The sequence below is a fragment of the Leptidea sinapis genome, chromosome 4, assembly GCF_905404315.1.
Source record: "Leptidea sinapis chromosome 4, ilLepSina1.1, whole genome shotgun sequence".
Classification (NCBI taxonomy): domain Eukaryota; kingdom Metazoa; phylum Arthropoda; class Insecta; order Lepidoptera; family Pieridae; genus Leptidea; species Leptidea sinapis.
In genome coordinates this window covers 11,177,658-11,187,907 of record NC_066268.1, presented here as the reverse complement: position 1 = coordinate 11,187,907, position 10,250 = coordinate 11,177,658, and the positions used below count along the sequence as shown (strand labels likewise).

The following is a 10,250-nucleotide window of genomic DNA, read 5'->3' as shown; positions in this document are numbered from 1 at the left end:
AGTCTTGTCTGACAAAATAAAATGTATTTTTATTCTCCTGAAGGCTAGAGTGCCTTCTGGAAAGTTTTCTAACTCGTTTGTATGCAAATATGACGGTATTTATATTTTCAAATCTATCCGATAAGATAATCACTTTATTCACGGAATGACACCTAGAAATGTCAAAAACTTATTTTTCTTATTGAATTTACCGCCACTTCGTAAAGGGTTGAGCTAATGAGAAGAACTGGCAAGAAACTCTTTGCACCTCTTATAAATCAACATTTACATTTTCATCGTTTTACAAATAATTTCAATTACAATATATATAAAGTAATGCGACAAAAATACTCAAACGTCAAATTATCAATGCTTTACATGAGTAAGTCAAAAAAGTAAATGTAATGCGAGCATATTATAAACGATTATAAAAAAAAATCATCAAGGATCATCCTGCCACTACAAGTTGCGTCCGTAATAATAATGGATATAAATATTGTTTGAAAACAAACTATACAATTTCGTATATTAAACTGAACCTTCTATTGATTGCAATGCTGAAAGCATGGAAAATTTTAAATTCAATTAGTAGCTTTATTAATTTTACTAGTAGATGCATTCGCAAATTAAAGTTTTATCTCAATACTGCCTGTCAGCCATTAAGTTGGCATAGCGACATCCCATTCTGCACAGACGCACGCCAAAAAAGGGAAGATATTAGTAAGAAGAGGGATATCAGAGATTAAATTAAAAGACTTTAATCAAAACAATGATTTATTAAAAGCTCTTAAGAATTACTATAATAATATGTACCATCGCTGCGGTTGTGTCCAGTTGATGTCTTCATCGTTTTAAAATTATTTGTGTATGTTGGATTATTGGAATGCCCAGCACGGCTACAGATCCGTCACATGTTTATGGGTTTTAATTGCATTGCATTGTAATCTCTTAAATGCTTGGGTATGTTAATCTTAAGCCTACAGTTTCTTAAATTAAACTTAATTATTATCAGCCATTCCTTTTGGTCTCTTCATTTTGTTCCCATTTGCAATCTGTAACAATTACAAAACGTCATTAGTTGGATAATTTTGATCATTAAACTAGGGATAAGCTTACTTGGGTTGTCTTTCGAGTAGATAAGCAAAATTTCTAAAATAGATCTGTTGTAACATCTCGTTCTGCTACTTACTACCATACATAAATGAAACAAACTGTGTATATACAGTGACTAGCGACCTGACTTAATAAATCCCGGTTTCGACTCCAGGTCATCCGAGTCATGGATGTTTATATGTATTTACTGGATGATGCCCGCGACTTCGTCCGCGTAGATATAGGGTTTTTAAAAATAATAAGCAAGTTTGGCATTGAAGATTATCCATGTCCTATTCCAGTTCCGGTTCCCGTTATCCCTTCCGTTTCCAACATATTATATTAATCTTATTTGGAGGAAGCTTGCTATGGCAAACTAAACCTCATATTGGAATAGCTATGTCTACAGCTCATCGACATGAATTTCAGTTTTACACAAATCCCGCGGGAACCACAGATTTTTGATAATTTCATCAAAATCGGTTCAATAGCTCCGGCGTAGAAAAGGTAACAAAAAATGTTTAAGATCGATTATTGAAAACAATATATCGTTATCCAACAACTATGGTACATTATGCATAATATGCCTAATTTGGGACTAGAATCTAGATAATTTGTGTGCGCGTGTAAAGTATTTATTATTAATATTATTATAAATCACATCAGTCTGAATAATTAGAAGAAAGTATGTAAATGTATTGTAAAAGTTTGGGAACTTCAATACAAGTTACAAACAATTACTTTAATGGTGTGTTGATGTATTGTCTCGTTTAATTAAACAGATGTCAGCCCAGTTGACAGCTTGTCATCATTTGTCTCTGTGTTCACGGCTATTTTAACATCGACTACGATGAATGTCGGATTCAATGCGAGTGCCTCAAATGATTTATTAAGAAAATGTCACAGAGACTAAATTGATGTCCCATCTCGTTGGAAACATTTTCAACAAGTATTTGGTGCTCAATGAGTTGAATAACAACAAAATAATATTTTTGTACAGGGCATGGGTAGACCTTTAATATGATACATCTCGTAATTAAAATTGTCTTACACTAAATATGATATAACGCTGCCTTAGATTAAGGATTATTAGGAACTATATGTTCAATCGCAATCATGAATTCTAATCAACTTCCTTCATTTGGCATTTTAATATTCGATCTCTGGAATGTTTTTAGCTCTTTTTTTCAAACCATCGCAATCACGTGTATGAAACAAACGTCACCTATTAAATTAATTTATATTAAGATTGACATCTAAAATGGATTGGTCTCCGCTGCACTCCAACTATGTAGATACCGCACTACCTGAGAACAATAGCTTTTTTATTACGGCAACTATTAGATGTTTGTGTGCGTGGCATTTTGACACTCGAAGGCGGCATCTTTCAAATTTTGTAGACTCAGAGTTATTTTACATTGAAATTAATAAAATACAAAATACTAACTGATGATATGTGATCCCAGCGTTTTTCTTATTTTTTGTAGTAGGTATTATTTTTACAAAGTTACTACGCAACCTGGCATTTTAGTGTCAATTACTAGCAAAGTTTATTAGACAAGGGGCACGTCAACGTCACACATTGTTCAAGACGGGCTCGAGTACGCCCACTTGGGCGTAGTATTAGTTGCCACACTTTGCGACTACACCTGCGGTATCGGTATAGTTGGAGCACAGCGGAGACATATTGAAACTTTGTCTGACAAAAAATCTTGATCTTAAATTATTGTGATAATGAAAAATCGGCTGTGAGATATTTCTGCGGTCACTTCGTGTTTCCACAACATCAACAATTCTTCTGATTGTAGCAAAGCATAGGTAATTAAATTGAAAGCTATATTTTAGTCAGTTGTGGTCATATATTTGTACATTCAAAGCCGGAAAATCCGTCATTTTATTGTTTTCTATGGTTCTTTGATGTGATGCAAAAAATAAATAAACAAAAGTAATTTGATTCCCATTGTATTGTCGGCTAACTTAACTTGGAAGCAAAAGTAACATATTTACGCTGTCACTAAAGCCTTTACTTGCGACCTGAAATGGATGAATGAAATTCTTTTTTTTTCACAGGACAATGAATCAACTTTCCATAGCCATTCTATAGGAGTTTGCTGAACATTTCATACACTGGGCTTTGATAAATTCATTTAATCATTTTGTGTGAATTTATTTTTCATAGTCTGCATCATCATCACACATTCTTAATACGCACAGATCGCTGCGTGGAGTCACTTGCCGATTTCGGAAGGGTGATGTGCAAGCAATTATTGGGCTAATGAACGTAATTCAGTGAATAATCCTGAGCGGCACATACGGGCAGTAAAAAAAGGTAATCTGGAACGCATCAAAACAGGCTCACGAACTCCGACAAGCTCTTGACCTGTTTTTGTAGATCAAAAAGCAACAGTTATAACTAGAAGCGTATATTATATATTTCATAACGAACATTATTGTAATGTGAAGTTATAAATAAAGTCCACATCTTAATGCATTTAGATCGCTTCTGTCGAATGTTGGCAGAATTACAAATATTCTAGTGAAAATTATATTTCCGTTTTTGTTTTTTTATAACGTTTAAAATATCGTGTTCTGTAGGTAGGAGCGACACTACGATGTTATTTTAGACGAAGAATGTAATGATATCACGATTTGCTGGACGCATTAATAGAATTTCGGGGAAACTATTATTTTGAGATTTATAATATTTGCTCGGGCATATGTTATTTCAGAGTTACGTAGTAATTTAAATAAATTCATTTTATGTCGCCATTCCATTTGAACTTGCTTTAATAAGACTTTGTATCGATAAGCAGATATGGCTCAATTAATTGTAGTCTATCACATCTACGGCGGAAAGACGGTATGTCGTTGTGGAGGTGATTTCCTTTGAATTTATTTTAATATCAATTACTGAAAATATTCTCAAAGTGAGGCTGACATCCGCACCAGATGACCAATACAACTATTTCTTTAAAATTTACTTATATATCTGACCAAAATTCCAAAGAGCTGGAGGTGCCAATGAATGTTGCAATACATCAGGCAACGGAACGCAACCAATGACGATAGCTAGTGGACAAGATCAGGAGTCAAGATCCTCAGCAGTGAGGGAAACGACTGAGAAGAAGATATATCAATATAATTAAGTTTTGTCTTACAGCGTCAAGTATTATTATAACGCTTTGTGAACTACTTCAGTATTTTTTTTCCTATAAACAGTGCCCGCACATTAGAGGCCATGGGCACTATAGTGGCCTAATGTGGATAGATTTATTAAAAGTCTTTGGCCCTTGGCAAATAAACATGATATAAATTTGAACTTGAGAATAAACCAAGAATAAGAAAAATTTGACAGTATCGCTGACAACAGTGTCATTATAATGATAATTCTGAAGTTTTCCGAATGTAAAGCAGCCTTGCATATATAAGCGCGGGAAAAATGGAGGTATACACTTGACATGCAAGGTGCTAAAGGAAATTAATGGATGTGCTGGAAACTGTATATTATATTGAGAATAATTGTCGGTGAGCCAAGTGTTAGAGTACTGAGTTTTTGAAAGCTCAAATTATTGCCGGAACCACGGTTATCTTAACGGTAAGAAAAACTAAAAATTGACTTCAATGAACCATGGATGAAACAAAAGGTATCTGTACTGTCTGTATTATGTTCTAAATTTAAGATGAAGTGCGCCCCAGTGTCTACTCGAACCATTTCAGCTTCATTGTATCGGCACAATAGAATTCAAACACTTTCATAGAACATCTTCGTATATATTTTTTTATTTGAAAACTGTTATGCTTTGTTCATAATAAATGTTTTGTTCATAGCTGAATCAAGGTGTAGTTACGTCTTACTTAGCTTCAAAAATTAATACCAAAGAATGTCCACTGGGAGTGGATATTCTTTGGTATTATATTATATTCCAGTATTTATTCTTATCAGCATTTATACTTATTATTATTATATTATATTCCAATATTCTATGGTATTATAGTCCAGTGGAGGATTTACCAGTGGGAGGCTCCTTTGCACAGGAAGTTGGCTAGATTATGGGTACCACAACAGCGCCTATTTCTGCCGTGAAGCAGTAATGTGTAAACATTACTTTATTTTGGTCTGAAGGGCGCCGTAGCTAGTGAAATTACTGGGCAAATAAGACTTAACTTAGTGCCGCTCAGAATTGTTGGGTTTTTCAAGAATCCTGAGCGGCACTGCATTATAATGGGTTGGGCGTATCAATTACCATAAGCTGAACGACCTGCTCGCCCTGTCCCTTATTTTCATAAAAATGTATCATTCAATGACTATCCTAACTTCATCGCAACCAGACTTTTTCTGTCTTCAATTTCTTTGTAACGTACTTACAATTTTAGTTTTGAATTAAATTTGTGTATATTAAAAGTGTTCAGTAGTTCGTAATTAAGAAATGTTACTAACTAAGTTAAGTGAAACTGCCCAAACATGTTAACCGAGAAATGATATGTCAGACGATCATACAAACTAATGTTTTGCCACTCGGAAAGATTATTTTCTTGTTTTTTTTTTATGGAAAAGGAGGAAAAACGAGCGTAGGCTCGGGTCACCTGGTGTATAATGATCACCGGCGCCCACATTCTCCTGCAACACCAGAGGAATCACAAGAGCGTTGCCGGCATTTAAGGAAGGTGAACGCGCTTTTTTTGATGGTACCCATGTCGTACAGTCCCGGAAATACCCCACGAGGAAATTCATTCCACAGCTTTGTAGTACGTGGAAAAAAGCTCTTTGAAAACCGCACTGTGGAGGACCGCCACACATCCAGATGGTGGGGATGATATCCTAACTTGTGGCGTGTCGTGCGAAGTTGGAATTCGGCGGAATTCGGCGGAATCAGATGAAACAGCTCTTTGGTACACTCCCCGTGATAAATGCGTTAGAAGACACACAATGAAGCGATGTCTCTACGCAACGCCAGTGATCCAGCCATTCACAGAGCACTGGGTCCCCCAAAATTCGAGCTGCTCTGCGTTGTACGCGGTCAAATGGATCGAGCTAATACTTTTTAATTGTGTCGTGTCCTTTTCTGTACCTCAAACAGTATGTGCACAATAATCAACAGTTAAGTACTTTAAGCGTGAAAGCGTAACAAACAAAGTCATATTCGCATTCCTACTTAGGATTAGCTTAAGCTGTTGGCAATACTCAAAAAAGTGGACAAATGAGTAGACAGATGGAAAGTTATAACCGCTTACCACATTTTCTAGCAACACCAGAGGGAGAAAGAGAATCAAACGTTACCGGCCTTTTATGTGGTGGTACGCTCTTTTCTTTGAAGGTTTCTAACCTATCCTATCTACCTGGTAACACCGCACAAGTAAGTTCGTTCCATAGCTTGGTAGTACGTGGAAGAAGTTTTAAAATCATTAGGTCTATATCTGATATCATTACAAAATTACAATGAACTACAGTCGCCAAGCATTCGCCTAAACCGTTTGGTTACACTCACGGCGGCAGTCATGGATCAAAAGACATTGCAATAATAAATAACAAGAAAAACGGTTTGATGACGTCGTCATTTAAATTTACAGCTGCGCTTGTTGCCAACGATTATTCGGTTGCTGGAATTCATTCTATTATTACCCAAACTTTTTCGCACTCCTTGCCACCCATAAATTATATTAAAGAAAATAGATTCGGTGTAAAGTCGCCCTAGTTACATCTTAGTTTTTCTTCCAGTACTTTTTGGATTAATGTTTGAAGTGGTTTAAGTGGCGGCAAATTGTCTGAACTCAATAGTGGTTGAAACTATTACGCACACGATTAGAAAGAGAGAGAATTAAAGTTTTTCAATATTTGCGTAGTTATCTTATTCTTTCAACCTACAGGAAATATGAACTTTCTAATCTCATAAAGTACAAAAAGGGATTAAGTATGAAATATACCTTCCGGTAACGTGCAACTCAGACAGACAGTACAAAGACTAACGGCCGTTTCCAATAAAATATCTCTAGTTACGGATACATTGCTGTCACCGATTAGTGACAAGATCTTCTCTATCCATACTTATATCCAATATAGTTTATAGTTCAATGCCTTATGTGGATAGGTTATTGAAAACGGCCGTAAGAAAACTAGGACTCTGCATAGCTCTACAACTTATGTTGCCGGTGGTTATCTATTGAATATATTCCTTAATATTGTTATCGAGGCTTTATTATCTATGAAAAATGTGTTGGATTTTTATAGTTCTTATATATTTATAGTTATGATGGTTTATCGAGACATATGTTACGAGTCTTAAACTCTTATGTAAAAAATGAGAAGAAGTAAAATTATCAACGTAATTGCAAGAATATTAAAAAAAAAGATGCTAAGCCTAATACTGTTTCCATGATATCTAATGAACCTCTGTATCCTCGGATACTTAACACTGTGGAGATGATTAAAAACGTAATGAATGTAAAGAGAAATTGAAAAACGATCGTCCAACAATGTCGCTTGCAAAATATAATTTTGTTACGAAAAGAGGACATCATGTTATTATAACCAGTGAAACATTAACTGTCATTATCAATAAACATGAACGTAGCATCCTTAACAATAAAGGAGATTGAATATGATACTTATTTCTTTGTTTGTAATTATTTTATCTGCTAGCCGATTACTGAAATGTGTTTGAAGCAGCATAACCAAAAGGAAACAAAACTAAAAAACTATTATTCATGATTCAATATCTCTTGAGAATTGAATGGTTGATCTGTAATAATATTATTTAGAAACTCAATCAAGCTTTTGACTAGGCATTTAGAAAACGCACCTCAGAACATTCCAGAGTAAAGGAGCCACAGACTGGCCAGCAGGAGCACCAGGATGAGGTAGGTGGCGATGAGGCTGGTAGTCTCGTGGTTCGGCATGGCAGGTGGCGCTCGACAGACAACCTCCACAAAACTGAGTGACAGTAAGTTGTCGCCAGGCGCTGCGCACGTCCTACGTCCCAAACACGCCTCTCTCTCCAATCATAGTTTATAAATATATCCCTAATTTTAGAATTTCCATGGAGAACTAAATGGACGCTGGATCTTGATAAGAACGATAAGTTTGTGATGTATATCATAAGCCCTGTTTGGGCGTTCCGTATCGCTCAGAGCCTAACGAAAACCTACAAAGTTCCTAAGAAAGTTTTTGAGATTACCATTTCATAGACTAAGCTCACTAAACAAAACTTAGATTAATTTAATATTATTTAATGTTATGAACTGAAATCTTAGAGACTATTTCTATCTGCTCTTCTTTTATAGTTTGTCATCATGATTTCACTAAAAATCATAATTTATTGGTACGGAATTGTTTTTTCTCGGTATGATAGCTTTACATAGTCCTGACTTCTGATATACTTTGCCAGCAAGCTCTGTGATGCTTGGTTCCTGTGTCGAAACGAAACGAAGCCGTATATTAGGTATGTTCTAATAAGTAGTATTCACCTAAATTTTATTACTCATGTGGAATGCTGAGACTCTAAAAACTTGGCGAATTATGTTTTTGGACTCAACTATTCAGAAATTTGTGATTTTTTTATTTGATTTAATCAGATTAGGGTAACTTCTGACTGGGTTAAGAATGAAACGGGCGAGGATAATCAGTTACCGTGAATATTTTCATGTACGTCCGTTTATGACTGGATTGATATAAAAAAGGTGTGAAGTAACTCTTACTTGGTCCATGTGTGATAATTTGTATTGAGCAAAGATAAATATTATGTAACATTGGACTGACATGTGGTTTTGTCTTATAGTTTAAAGAGCTTTTGAAGTGGCGACAGTTAGTTAAATATTAGTATGGGTTGTTTGGTAGGTAATCATGAAATTATAGAATGTATACCTACACCTCTACACCGATCTTAAACAATGAGCTAAGCGGATGAAAACTTGTAGGCTCACAAAACTGAGTTACACTTTAATCACGGCAATTTCAAACCGTTCTAGAAAATCCTTTTACGATACAATAGAGGATTCTACTTTCAATAATAAAATACATATGAAATACGCTCAAAATATGTTTTGGTTTTAAATTTTATTCTGAAGTTTTTTTTTGCTATTTATTCAATTAGGAATTTGTTGCACCACTTCACTTTCACAGTGAGTCCTAAATTGCTTGAGGTAAAATAAATTTAGTCAGTTTTGTCCATGTTATTTTTGCGGTTGGAATGATCCAATAGATGGACCATTTATAGAGTACGTCAAATTCAAATTCATACTTATTCAGTATCTCACCCTGTTTTAAAGAAGAATCCTCGTGCCTATCAAAAACGGGCTCATTAAATATCGTATTGCTCAAGAGGTAAACTGGTCTTAATATTATTTTCTTTTATATTTTTGTATTTCATTAATCAACAGTATTATTAATGTGATGATTGATTACTAGTCAGCAGTGAGCAGTCCATTAGCGTAATTCTGTTCCTTATTAACACAATTTGGGAAGCCCGTTTTGCGAACAAAGATTTTGGTGCTTGTATTTTGTAGTGTTTACTTCGTAAATGAATAACATGTAAAATTCATTTCGTGGAAAAGCCTTGGGTATTGATTCCAAAGTCATGTCGCTGCAAAGCATTTGATTCACAAAAAATATCTAATGCTTGCTATTAATCGAATAATTAATACCGAGGTGTGACTATATCACAATATAAAACTTTTCTTTGTATGTGTTAAAACTCAACCTACTAACAGTATGTATATAATTAAAATGAATCAAGTATATTTTAATTATACTAAACTTATTCAATACAAATATTTAACACGGGTGATATTAGGAAGTACTTTAAAGTTGAAAACAAGTCACGGTAACTTACAGTTAATTGGTAGAAGTTAGAAGACCGCGGAGTAGAGGAGCCACAAGAAGAAGAGTAGGATGACCAGGATCATATAGGTGGCGGCGAGGTTCACTGTCTCCGCGTTGATCGGCATGGTTGCTGGTTTCTGACGGCGTCGGCCCACTACTGACCGCTGTGTTTCACCAGCCGACGTACCGTTGATGCACAGGGCCATACTTGATTATTAAAATACCTTTTTTTTTTCACAGTTGAATCAATTTTAACATTGAACAATTTTCGTTCTTATTCAGAAACGCCATCCTCACCGCTTTCTTTCGTCTCCTAATAGTAAGCGTTATTCTTTTCTGGCAAATCCACAATTAGTCACGGACT

At 35.2% G+C, this 10,250-nt stretch overlaps 1 long non-coding RNA gene across 1 annotated transcript; it reads right to left on the bottom strand.

Moving 5' to 3' along the window:
* Positions 1–735: 735 nt before the first annotated feature.
* LOC126980039 (uncharacterized) lies at positions 736–9,227 on the bottom strand. The gene is made up of 2 exons (XR_007732947.1): positions 7,869–9,227; positions 736–1,031 (listed from the first exon to the last, which is right to left on the bottom strand). It is a non-coding gene; the product is annotated as an uncharacterized LOC126980039 (long non-coding RNA).
* Positions 9,228–10,250: the final 1,023 nt, after the last annotated feature.